This window comes from Lepidochelys olivacea (genome assembly GCF_965140295.1).
Source record: "Lepidochelys olivacea isolate rLepOli2 genome assembly, chromosome: 1".
NCBI classification, from domain to species: Eukaryota; Metazoa; Chordata; order Testudines; family Cheloniidae; genus Lepidochelys; species Lepidochelys olivacea.
In genome coordinates, this window is record NC_140411.1 from 281,135,226 (window position 1) to 281,149,483 (window position 14,258).

Here is a 14,258-nt window from a genome sequence, read left to right on the forward strand (position 1 = left end):
CCATGCTGGGGTGAACAGGACCGAAGACCGTTTGGGGGGGGTCATTCCACTGGGAGGGAATGGGCAAGGATGTTTCTACCTATGTCCAGTCTTGTGAGGTGTGCCAAAGAGTGGGAAAACCCCAAGACCAGGTCAAAGCTCCTCTCCAGCCACTCCCCATCATTGAAGTTCCATTTCAGCGAGTAGCTGTGGATATTCTGGGTCCTTTTCCGAAAAAGACACCCAGAGGAAAGCAGTACATACTGACTTTCATGGATTTTGCCACCCGATGGCCGGAAGCAGTAGCTCTAAGCAACACCAGGGCTAAAAGTGTGTGCCAGGCACTAGCAGACATTTTTGCCAGGGTAGGTTGGCCCTCCGACATCCTCACAGATGCAGGGACTAATTTCCTGGCAGGAACTATGAAAAACCTTTGGGAAGCTCATGGGGTAAATCACTTGGTTGCCACTCCTTACCACCATCAAACAAATGGCATGGTGGAGAAGTTTAATGGAACTTTGGGGGCCATGATACGTAAATTCGTAAATGAGCACTCCAATGATTGGGACCTAGTATTGCAGCAGTTGCTCTTTGCCTACAGAGCTGTACCACATCCCAGTTTAGGGTTTTCCCCATTTGAACTTGTATATGGCCGTGAGGTTAAGGGGCCATTGCAGTTGGTGAAGCAGCAATGGGAGGGATTTACACCTTCTCCAGGAACTAACATTCTGGACTTTGTAACCAACCTACAAAACACCCTCCGAACCTGTTTAGCCCTTGCTAGAGAAAACTTACAGGATGCTCAAAAAGAGCAAAAAGCCTGGTATGATAAACATGCCAGAGAGCGTTCCTTCAGAGTAGGAGACCAGGTCATGGTCTTAAAGGCGCTCCAGGCCCATAAAATGGAAGCATCGTGGGAAGGGCCATTCGTGGTCCAGGAGCGCCTGGGAGCTGTTAATTATCTCATAGCATTCCCCACCTCCAACCGAAAGCCTAAGGTGTATCATATTAATTCTCTAAAGCCCTTTTATTCCAGAGAATTAAAGGTTTGTCAGTTTACAGCCCAGGGAGGAGACGACGCTAAGTGGCCTGAAGGTGTCTATTACGAAGGGAAATGTGCTGGTGGTGTGGAAGAGGTGAACCTCTCCATGACCCTTGGGCGTATGCAGCGACAGCAGATCCAGGAGCTGTGCACTAGCTATGCGCCAACGTTCTCAGCCACCCCAGGACTGACTGAACGGGCATACCACTTCATTGACACAGGTAATGCTCACCCAATTAGGGTCCACCCTTACCGGGTGTCTCCTCAAGCTAAAACTGCTATAGAACGGGAGATCCAGGATATGTTACAGATGGGTGTAATCCGCCCCTCTGAAAGTGCATGGGCATCTCCAGTGGTTCTAGTTCCCAAACCAGATGGGGAAATACGTTTTTGCGTGGACTACCGTAAGCTAAATGCTGTAACTCGCCCAGACAACTATCCCATGCCACGCACAGATGAACTATTAGAGAAACTGGGAAGGGCCCAGTTCATCTCTACCTTGGACTTAACCAAGGGGTACTGGCAGGTACCGCTAGATGAATCTGCCAAGGAAAGGTCAGCCTTCATCACACATCTCGGGCTGTATGAATTTAATGTACTCCCTTTCGGGCTGCGAAATGCACCCGCCACTTTCCAAAGACTTGTAGATGGTCTCCTAGCGGGATTAGGAGAATATGCAGTCGCCTACCTTGACGATGTGGCCATATTTTCGGATTCCTGGGCAGACCACCTGGAACATCTACAAAAAGTCCTTGAGCGCATAAGGGAGGCAGGACTAACTGTTAAGGCTAAGAAGTGTCAAATAGGCCTAAACAGAGTGACTTACCTTGGACACCAGGTGGGTCAAGGAACTATCAGCCCCCTACAGGCCAAAGTGGATGCTATCCAAAAGTGGCCTGTCCCAAAGTCAAAGAAACAGGTTCAATCCTTCTTAGACTTGGCCGGTTATTACAGACGATTTGTACCGCACTACAGCCAAATCGCTGCCCCACTGACAGACCTAACCAAAAAGAAACAGCCAAATGCTGTTCAGTGGACCGGAAAGTGTCAGAAGGCCTTTAACAAGCTTAAAGCGACACTCATGTCTGACCCTGTACTAAGGGCCCCAGACTTTGACAAACCGTTCCTAGTAACCACAGATGCATCCGAGCGTGGTGTGGGAGCAGTTTTAATGCAGAAAGGACCTGATCAAGAATTCCACCCTGTAGTGTTTCTCAGCAAAAAACTGTCTGAGAGGGAAAGCAACTGGTCAGTCACTGAAAAAGAATGTTATGCCATTGTCTACGCTCTGGAAAAGCTACGCCCATATGTTTGGGGACGGCGTTTCCACCTGCAAACCGACCATGCTGCACTAAAGTGGCTTCACACCGTCAAAGAAACTAACAAAAAACTTCTTCGGTGGAGTTTAGCTCTCCAAGATTTTGATTTCGACATCCAACACATCTCAGGAGCTTCTAACAAAGTGGCTGATGCACTCTCCCGTGAAAGTTTCCCAGAATCAACTGGTTAAAATCGTCCTTGAGATGTGGAAAATATTGTTAGTCTTTATGTACTTGGTAGTATATTTAGAGATGCATGTGTCTTATTAACTCTGTTTTCCTAGAGCTCCAGGAAGAAATCCCAGCCAGTGTTTCACCCTAGCTGAGATTTGGGGGGCGTGTCATAAATATAAAGGGAAGGGTAAACCCCTTTGAAATCCCTCCTGGCCAGGGGAAAGCTCCTCTCACCTGTAAAGGGTTAAGAAGCTAAAGGTAACCTCGCTGGCACCTGACCAAAATGACCAATGAGGAGACAAGATACTTTCAAAAGCTGGGAGGAGGGAGAGAAACAAAGGGTCTGTGTCTGTCTGTAGTCGTCTTGGCCGGGGACAGAACAGGAATGGAGTCTTAGAACTTTTAGTAAGTAATCTAGCTAGGTATGTGTTAGATTATGATTTCTTTAAATGGCTGAGAAAAGAATTGTGCTGAATAGAATAACTATTTCTGTCTGTGTATCTTTTTTGTAACTTAAGGTTTTGCCTAGAGGGGTTCTCTATGTTTTTGAATCTAATTACCCTGTAAGATATCTACCATCCTGATTTTACAGGGGGGATTTCTTTATTTCTATTTACTTCTATTTTTTATTAAAAGTCTTCTTGTAAAACACTGAATGCTTTTTCATTGTTCTCAGATCCAAGGGTTTGGGTTTGTGGTCACCTATGCAAATTGGTGAGGCTTTTTATCCAACATTTCCCAGGAAAGGGGGGGTGCAAGTGTTGGGAGGATTGTTCATTGTTCTTAAGATCCAAGGGTCTGGGTCTGTAGTCACCTAGACAAATTGGTGAGGCTTTTTACCAAACCTTGTCCAGGAAGTGGGGTGCAAGGTTTTGGGAAGTATTTTGGGGGGAAGGACGCGTCCAAACAGCTCTTCCCCAGTAACCAGTATTAGTTTGGTGGTGGTAGCGGCCTGTCCAAGGTGTAATATTTTGTACCTTGGGGAAGTTTTGACCTAAGCTGGTAAAGATAAGCTTAGGAGGTTTTTCATGCAGGTCCCCACATCTGTACCCTAGAGTTCAGAGTGGGGGAGGAACCTTGACACATGGGAAAGTGTCTCTCAATGGGGCAAGGAACAAAGCAGCCCGGCCAAGGAACCTTTGGCAGCTGATTGCTGAATACCTTCAGGAAAGTTTCCTAGAGAGCAGTATGGAGGATTCCTGTGAAATCTCAGAGTGCATCAACTCCCTGTTCTGCCATACTGCCTAGCTGTGTGAGGAAATGCCCAGCACACAGAAACAAAGCCAGCCTTCTACATTTCTCTACCCTCAACATGCTTCAGAAAGTCACACACTAAAACCACTTGCCAGGGGTTTCCTCTCCTGCTTGTGGCTCACCAGAGAGCAAGTGCAGAGACTGGCTGGACACCTCTGGAGTGGAGAACAGCTCCTGACTAGATGCATCACAGGGCTCCACAGCTTCTTCAGCCTCTACCTCTTCATCAATGACTTCCTCCTCTGGGTTAGATCCACTTTCCAGTGGCTCCAGACCTGCCGAAGTATCCACGGTGCTCTTTGCAGTGGAGGTTGGGTCACCACCTAGCATAGCGTCCAACTCCTTATAAAAATGGCAGGTGTGGGACACAGCCTTGGAGCGACGGTTTGTCTCCCTCGCCTTGTGGTAGGCGTTCTTCAGCTCCTTCACCTTTGCTTTGCACTGCAGCGTGTCCCGGTCATATCCCTTTTCATGCAGGCTGCGCACAATCTGGCCGTAGGTATTGAAATTCCTGGGACTAGACAGCCTCCTCTCCCCAAACACTTATCAGATCCAGTAGCTATGCAGTGGTCCAAGCAGGACATCCTTTGCTGTGTGAAACAGCCATAGTCTGCTGGGGAGATGTGATTTGAGCTCTGCATACCGAGCAAACAGGAAGGAAATTTCAAAATTCCTGGGGCTTTAAACGGGGAGGTGTGGAAGGTGATTTACCTGGCGTCAGGGCAGCAGAGTTAAAAATGCTGACCAGAGTGGTCAGGATGGGAATTGTGGATAAGTTTATGGAGGAGATGGTATGATGGGATAACATGATTTTGGTAATTAATTGATCTTTAAATATGCATGGTAAATAGGCCCAATGGCCTGTGATGGGATGTTAGATGGGGTGGGATCTGAGATACAACAGAAAATTCTTTCCTGGGTATCTGGCTGGTGAATCTTGCCCATATGCTCAGGGTTTAGCTGATCGCCATATTTGCGGTCGGGAAGGAATTTTCCTGCAGGGCAGATTGGAAGAGGCCCTGGAGGTTTTTCGCCTTCCTCTGTAGCATGGGGCATGGGTCACTTGCTGGAGGATTCTCTGCTCCTTGAAGTCTTTTTAAACTACGATTTGAGGACTTCAATAGCTCAGACATAGGTGAGAGGTTTTTCGCAGGAAAGGGTAGGTGAGATTCTGTGGCCTGCATTGTACAGGAGGTCAGACTAGATGATCATAATGGTCCCTTCTGACCTTAGTATCTATGAATCTATGGGGAAAAAACCTTCCGGAGGCCAATGACAGCACTAAAATCAAGCACAGTGTCTACACTGGCACTACGGCGCTAAAGCCTCAGCACAAAAGGTCTTATGACTCTTGTCGGAGTAGTTTTATTACAGCGCTGCAACTGAGGCGTTTCAGCACAAAAAGTGGCTTTGCAGTGTGTACACCTCTCCTGTTTCGTCGCCAAAAGTTGCCTTTTGGCAGAAAAACTTGCCAGTGTAGACCAGGCCTAATTTATTTTAAAGCTTTAGGATTCTGTTTGTTCTGAGCAAAAAGGTATCGTAAAAAAAGCACTGATTGTAACACGAGTGTGGCAAAACACATATAGCACCTTGTGTCCATGCACAATAGCTATCTCAGGTACCTTACAAATGTTACACCAGTTGGTTGCAATGTTAGGGAAGAGATTTTTAGCTCAGATCCTGGTGAACTAGAGCAGTCTACAACTGGTACAACCAGTCCTCCTAACTCCATCCTAGAATTCAGTGGATCTGACCCAACAATTACTGCTCCCAGCAACAGTGCTAGGCATTATGGAATAAGTACTTCAGGAGTCTCAGAATGCACTGGGCAAGTAGTTCTGCAGTCCCAGTCTTCTAAGGTGCTGTTCAACGTTGCTGTGTGGGCATGCAAAAGATGCAACGCGCTATTTTGTGTAATTAATAATCCCGATGCAGTCTTCTTGCTTAGTGCAGAAACACTCCTGAGGGAACAGAAGATGCAGCACAACCTCCTTCACAGCCTGAGTGAATTACTCAATCAAAGTCTTCAAAATCCTGTTAATTTCTGCCATTTTGATAACTATAACACCTTTTTCACCATCTGTTATTGCTGCTATAGATTTAAATCTGGTAGGGGCTTGCCGGATTTAGTCTTTTCTTATGGTGACTGTATAACAGATAAAGATGCCTTTGATTGACACAGAATTTTAAAGGAGCTGTGGCCAATGACACTTCATTATTGTATGTAATACATTTTCAAAACCTGCTTAAATTGCTGAATCTACTGGCATAAAAATACCTAAATATATTTAAAATGAACTTTATAAACTAATAGATAATTGCAGTTATACCATTCAGAATCACATTTTCACCAGGCCTTGGGCTACAGGCCTATAGCGTGACAGCAAAGGGTGAAAATTTGTTTATAGAAATAATGAAGTTCTGTGTAGATAACCTATTCCTAACAAGAAGTGTTTGTCAACAGCAATTCCACCATGGACTGTGGTAATGTAAAAGCTCATAAATAAAGCAGGTTTGCACTAGGTGAGTACATGGATGGGAGACCTCCAGAGAACACCTAGGATACTACAAGAAGGGGTGTAGCTGGTACTCAGCAATCTGAATAAAAAAATTATCCAATACCAAAGTCTGCTTCTTAGGGGTACAGTGCTGCTGAAGGTGATATCTCAGAAACCCACATTTTTTTCCAGTGTAAGCTCTCTGGGGCAGGGACCATCTCTTTGTTCTGTGTGTGTTCAGCACGCAGCACAGTGGGGGGTGGCCTATGACTATGAAAAATTGGAAAGAGTCCAGCGAAGGGCAACAAAAATGAGGGACTGGAACACATGACTTATGAGGAGAGGCTGAGGGAACTGGGATTGTTTAGTCTGCAGAAGAGGAGAATGAGGAGGGATTTGATAGCTGCTTTCAACTGCCTGAAAGGGGGTTCCAAAGAGGATGGATCTAGACTGTTCTCAGCGGTAGCTGATGACAGAACAAAGAGTAATGGTCTCAAATTGCAGTGGGGGAGGTTTAGGTTGGATATTAGGAAAAACTTTTTCACTAGAAGGGTGGTGAAACACTGGAATGCGTTACCTAGGGTGGAATCTCCTTCCTTAGATATTTTTAAGGTCAGGCTTGACAAAGCTCTGGCTGGGATGATTTAGTTGGGGGTTGGTCCTGCTTTGAGCAGGGGGTTGGACTAGATGACCTCCTGAGGTCCCTTCCAACCCTGATATTCTATGATGGGGGCTCCTAAGAGCTACTACAATAGAAATAATTAATATAAGTCATTAAAGACCCCATGACACTCTTTTTTTTGCAAAAGATGAAGGGTTGGCCCCTGTAACTTGGCTAATTGCATTTAGCCTAGGAGAGCATTCCGCTGCAATTCAAATTAGATATGATCTTCTTCAGAAATTGTGTTACCAAGTAGGAGGTGGAGCCAGTGACATTGGCCAGTCACTTAGGAGGGAACTTTCGGCACCCTGGTGAAGTATGTAGCAAGAGGCTTGCTCCCGCTATGTGCTCGGGAGGCCCAAAAGGCATTGTACACAATAAGACTGCCGCCCAGTGCCCCTGTTGTGGGAGCTCCAGCCCACTCCTAAGTTCTGGCTGGTGCCTTCATGACACAACGGAGCCTTTCTCCATTGCTACACCTTCTATGAATTTGCTTTCCTTTCTGCGTGCGTGTGTGTGTGTGTGTTTTCACATATGCTTCTTGGTATGGATTGCATCTTGCCAGTCTTCAAAGCCACAGACTCCTCAGACATAGGTTCTAAATTAAGTTGTGCTTCCTTCACTATGTCTTCCTCTCTTACTGGATTCAGTGGGCCAGATGCAGTCAAAATTTCCATGGGTCCTTCTGCCCCTCAAGCCCTGAAAAATTAATTAACAGGGGATTGGACTGACATCCTCAGAGTTCTTATTGGGTCTGACTTTATGAAGCTACTCGATCTTTGACAGCTTCAGTAACTGTACTCTTGCTCTAACTTTCCAACTCAGCCATTGAGCCATTATCGGGTTTTATGGAGTCTCTAGAAATGGATGAGAGAAGTTTGCGGCAAAGATTACAAAAGAAAGTCGTCTTGTTGTGGTAAATTTCTCTGTGTGTAAAACTTTTGTGACTTCCTTGATTCTTCTTATACCTACAGAAAGACTTGAGATTGTTCAAATTGTTTAGCAGAGGAATAAGAGAAAGCAGATCATTTGTGTTTTTTCTGTGGGCAGGAGCATTTTCTTTATTTACATATAGAAAACATTTTCCCGAAGCATCATTTACTTCAGAGGAATGAACCTAGATGAGTGGGTGGCACTGATACCAGGTCCGCTATGCTTCACTGGCTTGTAAGTGATGGAAAACTTGCCCAGGTAGTGGCTAATCATCTCAGGCTTGATTTCCACCTGGTTGAAGGTTTTGCCGTTGTATATGCCAACCAGGCTGCCCACCATCTTGGGGAGGATGATCATGTCGTGCAGGTGAGTTTTGACTACCTCTGGCTTCTCCATGGGGGAGGGGCCTCCATCGTGGCCTTGCAAAGGCGCTTCAGGAGGGAATTCTGCTTACGACACAGGATACAGTTCAGACGCCTGCAATGGCGAGCACTGTACAGCTGCATCAGCTGCTCGTAAGACATATCGAGGAGCTGATCCAGATCAACACCTCTGTAGGTGAATTTCCTAAAGGTCTGTTTCTTCTTCTGTTTGACTTCCGCCATCTTAATAGAATCACTTTGGTGGTGGTGGTTTGTTTTTCAGATTGGAAGACTTGGCCAATATACTGTTACTATGCTGGTTTTCTCAGGAGTTTTTAGATGGATAGTTACATCAGATGTAACTATCCAGTAGTAGGAGTTTCTTACTGGGGTTTAGTAACGGGAAGAATCTGTGATGATTGATCCCATATTAGGGTCTTGTATGATTTTATATTTTTAATTATGCTTAAGATTGAAACTCAGTTTGATTTCAGACCTGTAGGCTATGGCAGTATGTTGGTATGATGGACATCATGGAAATATATAAAGGGAGGTGGGGAAGTATGAACATTTATGATGAACTAAAATGAAAAGGTTGCAACTTTGACTTCTAACATCAAATCCAAGCTGAATGTGCCTGTATTATATATAAAGAGGAAATGTGCTACAGTACTAGGACCTTCCGAGTATGCATTCCTGCTGGCACCACATAGAGAAAACCATGAATGACAGCTACCACTTCCAACCTATGGACACAGCCCCACTCCCACTGAAATCCATAGGCGTTTTTCTATCAACTTCAGTGGAGCTGGATTGGTTCTTGTGCGTGTCAAAAAAGGTATCATCTCTTTTCCTTCTCTAACCATAAACCATCCGTCCCCTTTGAAATCAGTAGAGCTCACCTGCTTATGTTAGATAACATTTACTCTAGCATTAAAAAAAAAATAAAAAAATAATAATTTCTTTGCTGCTTCATTATGCAAGGTAGCATATCACTGAGATATATATATATATATATATAATACAAAACCCACAAAAAATATTATGTGCTTGAATAAAACAAGTTACTGGGATGCCTCTACTGATGAGATTTGCATTTCTGCCTTCTGCCGTTTACATCATATTGAAAAGCTAAAAGTATGTTTGTTCAGCAGCAAAAATTAGTCAAAGGGGATAAGAATAGTAGCCTACATTGTAAGTTAATTATTTCATTACAAAGATGGAATTACCGAGTCAAACATATTCCAAGAAATCTAATATAATGAGTCTCGGATGCTTTTGGAAAAGAAAAAATTAAATTATATGGATCTGACCCAGAACCCAACTATAAAGTAGGTGCTTTGGGGTGGAGAGGTTGATCAGCTAACTGGTTATATCTTGCTTGTTCTTTTAGTCTGGCTTCATTTACCTGAAGGAAGAAATTTGTAACAGAAGAAACACAGTGAAATGTTTGTTTCTTTGTTGCTAGACAACTTATTAGTTTTGATTTGGTTTCCAATCCTTTTTAAAGCACTAGGATAGTAAATAATATTAAGGAAAGCAAAATATATTCCCTCTTTCAAGTGAATATAAGGTATTTGAGGGCCAGTTGTCTAAATAAAATCACAGTTACTAATAAGCACAAATTTTATTAATTGTTTTCAATACCGCTTGTATTGTATTGACTCCAGGTCTGGGCAATATAACCTAAATCAGAATTGCCAGCATTTGAAAAAATGTTTCAAGGGACAATTCTTTAAAAGATCTAGGGAGTTGCTATGCCACGAGCTGCCACTGAGTTTGGGTTTTTTTAAAGTATTTCTTTATTAATTTTTCAAGCGGGGGGGAAAAGACATTTATATTAATGCAACAATCATTACTGACTTCAGGAGAGAGGAGTGCATTTTTTTCTCTTATCTTATGCTTCTGTTGTCTTTTTGACTTTTGTTTTTCCTCTGATGTTTTCCCCTTTGACAGAAAAGAGGCTTAATGCTGGATCACAAGGTGTATTAGTTACAAATGGAATCTGTAGAAGGTTGTTAGTAATTACATGTATGAAAGACACATGTCACAATCGCATCACTGCATCCATGTGACACCAAATATTAATCAATGTAATAACTATAAGTCCCATTTAAATCAGTGTAAGAGTGTCCACACTGTTGAAGATGATGAGTGGGGAGATGTCTGTCTGCACAGCTTTGCTAAGATTCTCCTTGCACACATGCAGAGTGTTGGGTTTTGAGCCTGGGGAGGGCCTGTCTACACACAAACTTGCACCAGTTTCACTATAATGGGTTTTTTAATCAATCTAATTAAACCTGTGATGACTCCTCCATGGGCACTATTAAAGCAATTGAAATCTGGCTTCTATCAATTTAGCTAAACCACAAGTTGCATGTAGGCAAGCCCTGACCCTACCCAACTCTGTGCTAGTGTCCAGGGAGGTTCCGCAAAGCTGTGCAGCAAACTGCATCAGTTCTACTGCAATCGGGGCTTCTCTGGGAAGGAAGGGAGAACAGGACTTGTCCTTATGTGAACTGTACATAAGAAGGTTTCAGTTCCATCTAGGGGCTCTTGTACTGACATAAAGAACCTCTGAGATGGAATTACAGCATCAATGTAGGTACCTTTTTGAGAACACATTTTTAACTGAGTAGTTTCCAAGATACCCTCCCACTTTATTAGTCAAAAACCTGAAAAATAAGCACATCCAAACACTGCAAAAGCAGAGTCAGTGTGCACCTGTATTCTGACCAGCAGCCATCCAAAGCACAGTCCCTCTGACTTCAGTAACTCAGCCAGAGGTTATGGGTCTATCTATCCCAGGAGTAGGTGGGTGAGGTTCTGCAATGTGCAGGAGGTTAGACTAGATGATCATAATGGTCCCTTCTGGCCTTATAGTCTGAGTTTATTTCTCCGAGAAGCAAGGGCCATCTGCATTGAAGGAAAGTGAGCTGTGCCTAGAGGCCATACCAGGTCAGGTGAGACTCATGAAAAAATATGCACATCGCATTGACTGACACCACATCCTTATCCCACACCCATCTACCACAGCTTCTGTGGGAGAAGGCCTGCAGACCAGTCTCTCACTGGATTTTAGGGACAACCAAAATTGGGGAAACCATCCCAAACCCCTATTGCTGGGTGTAAGTTTTCAAGTGGGTGCCTATCCTCAATGCCTTTCAGCATTTTCCCCTATGACTTTTGTCCATCTCTCCATCCCTTTCTGTGTCTCCTATCATGTGGTGTTTTCCCCCTTAACTCCCATATCTTTGGCCCTCCCCTCACTATCCTCCAACTTAATGATTTCTTTATAAAGAATTATTTTCATTCTCTAAATATCATAAGCACATGTGTGACATTGCTTTATTATGATCTCAGTGCTTAGCAGTAAGTACACAGATCTATTTTTCTCCATTTTTATAACAGTTGGTTAATAGTATGTGCATTTATACTGGACAGCAACATGGTCAGAAACTTTATCAGACAACGACATTCCTTTTCGGAGAATGCCCGTTTTGTAAAAAGGAATGTAGTGCTGTAAAGCTGGGGTTCCCAAACTGCGGTACATGAGCTTGACATTCCATCTATTCACGTCTTGGCAATTTTTAAAGAAGGTGGTACATGAACCAATAAAGTTTGGGAGCCACTGCTATAAACATTGATTAGTGTGTCTGATGGAGAGATAGCTGGGGCACCAACTTTGAATTTTTGCTGTAGCCTACTCCATATCTTATACAGTAACTGTGAACTGATGAACATTACTTAGATTCCTCAGAGAACATTTGAAGCAAGGTGCCGAGAAACTGTAGGTATGCAATTCTTCTTATCTGTAGGATACATATATTGTATGCCTGATTCCCTACATAGGGCGTTGAAACCATTTTCCTAGTTGCTGTCTGTAAAAGCTGTGATTCCTAGAAATGAAGTACCACATGTACTTTGGAGAGTGGGTTCTTCTTTGTTACTATGTGCCATACAAGGAGGGTTTTCTGGTATCCTATGTATTTTGACGTACATCTTCAACAGCAAGAAAAGAATAACACATAATTGAAGTGCCTGGCAAGCGCTGAAATGCTCTGGAAAGTAGCAGCACATAAATACTCTGCAGCCCACTACTTTGTGCCAGCACCTACATCGTTGGGAAACTATGTGCCGATTAAACAATGAAATTAAACACACAGGACCTGGTACATTTGAATATTTTAAATGACACTTTTCTAAACAAATCATACTAATGAGTAACTGTAGTTCAGACCTTGCTCCGGGATGGTCTACAATATAGTGAACAGGGTGGCAAAACCTAAAGAGTACATTTTGTTGCATATGTAACAAGCTTCTGTGCAGGCTCATGAAGGAAGGGCTATGGGAGTATTTTATTATTGCATTTCATTTTTGTGGTGAAATATCTTGGTGCATGTATATTTGTTAGAAATGTAATTTTTTAAAAATGGGGCAGATACTGCTGTCCGTTCCACCAGCATAAATCCAGAGAAGTTCCCTGGACTTTAACAGGGCTACTCTTGATTTATGCTCATCTTAGGGAGACCAGAATCTGGCATTGCAACTGCCATAAAAACCTTTTCAGAACATTTTAATTTGTTACAGGCTACCTCTTTTTATATAAGAACATAGCTTCCCCAATGTACTTCTCTCCCCCTCATTGGCTTTACCCGGTGGTGAAGGGCCAACAAGTACCCTTGGGGGGAAAGTGGGTCACAGCTGGAGTGGATGTACAGGAGGGATCTCTGCACCACTTGTAGTCCAGAGAGGAAGGCTGCACACTAAGTCAGATGCATAGCAGAGGGCCAAGGACCTTATAGTGTGGGCCAGACCCCTTCCCAATTTCAGTCCCCCTTCCCATTACCGCAGTACTCTGTAGCAATCCTGTTATTTGCATACAAGGGAAATATGAAGAGAGATTTAATGCAACTTTGCAGGTGGAACAAAGAGGGGGAGCCCGCATCATGTGACCAATCAGCACCTCACTGACAACCAGAAAATGGACAAAAAGACTTCCCATTGGGAACCACAGCCTAATCCACCATGAAACACAGCTCCACTGATAGTGCTGGAGTTGGGTGTTGGGAACAGGGTCAGTGTGAGGTAACTAGTTCCAGGACTATGGCTGAGCTACACATCATTCTTCCCTGTGTAGGCAGCGTGCAGCAAATGTGAAGGTGACTAAGGGCCAAGGGGAGCTGGTCAGGAAATGATTTTTGATTAAAACAATATTTATCTTGGATAGCTTTCAACTTCTTGAGAGTTTGCCAAAACACTAAACCTTTCAGTATTTTATTTTTACAAAAACTTGAAAATTTCAACAAAAAGTTGTTTGTTAAAAAAACTATTTTGACAGAAATTTTTTTTTTACCTCCCCTGAGAGTCCTGAGAGTGTAACCATGTCTATTGAATAGCTACACTACAGCTCTGAGGGATTATTGCATCCCCATGCTGATACCTGCAGACCTCCAGTTTACTCAGACTGCACTCTGCAGCGAGCATTTTCCCCTAAATTCAAAGCTAATAGCTTAATGGGGTTTTCTGCTGTGGACGTTCAGTCTCACATTTTCAAACATTCCTAACTTTGTTTTTATACACATTTTCTTTCTTCAAGCCTATCAAAACACTTGCTGCTTGCTAAGGTCTATTTACATTCTAAGTTTGCAGTTTCTTTTGTTTTTGAGTTTTCCACCTGGGGGGAAAAAAGAGCTGATTGTAATTTGTTTATGGGAAAAATGTATTTTTTCACACACTTATTGTATCAAACTAGATGCAGGGATTTTCCTAAAAATTTCCCAAAACCAAGTGTGGAAGATTTCAGCCCAAACAGGTAAATGTTCTGGAAAACTATGAGTACATGAAAACAGAGGGTTAGGATGAAAACTGTTCACAACCTTAACTATAGCAGTAATTACCAATTACAACATATGTTATGCCAAAAATCTCTGGTGCCCTGGATGTAATGTGGGTGACAAATGCCTTTAGTCACCCACCCAGCATGATTAAGCAGTACACCTGCATTTCTGGAAGTTTGTCATTACTTTAATAAAG

The 14,258-nt window shown here is 43.3% G+C and overlaps 1 pseudogene across 1 annotated transcript; it reads right to left on the reverse strand.

Annotated features, from left to right (window-relative positions):
- Positions 1–7,967: 7,967 nt before the first annotated feature.
- LOC311514507 (small ribosomal subunit protein uS19 pseudogene) lies at positions 7,968–8,465 on the reverse strand (annotated as a pseudogene). The gene has a single exon. The product of its transcript is annotated as a small ribosomal subunit protein uS19 pseudogene (transcript).
- Between the last annotated feature and the right edge of the window lie 5,793 nt (positions 8,466–14,258).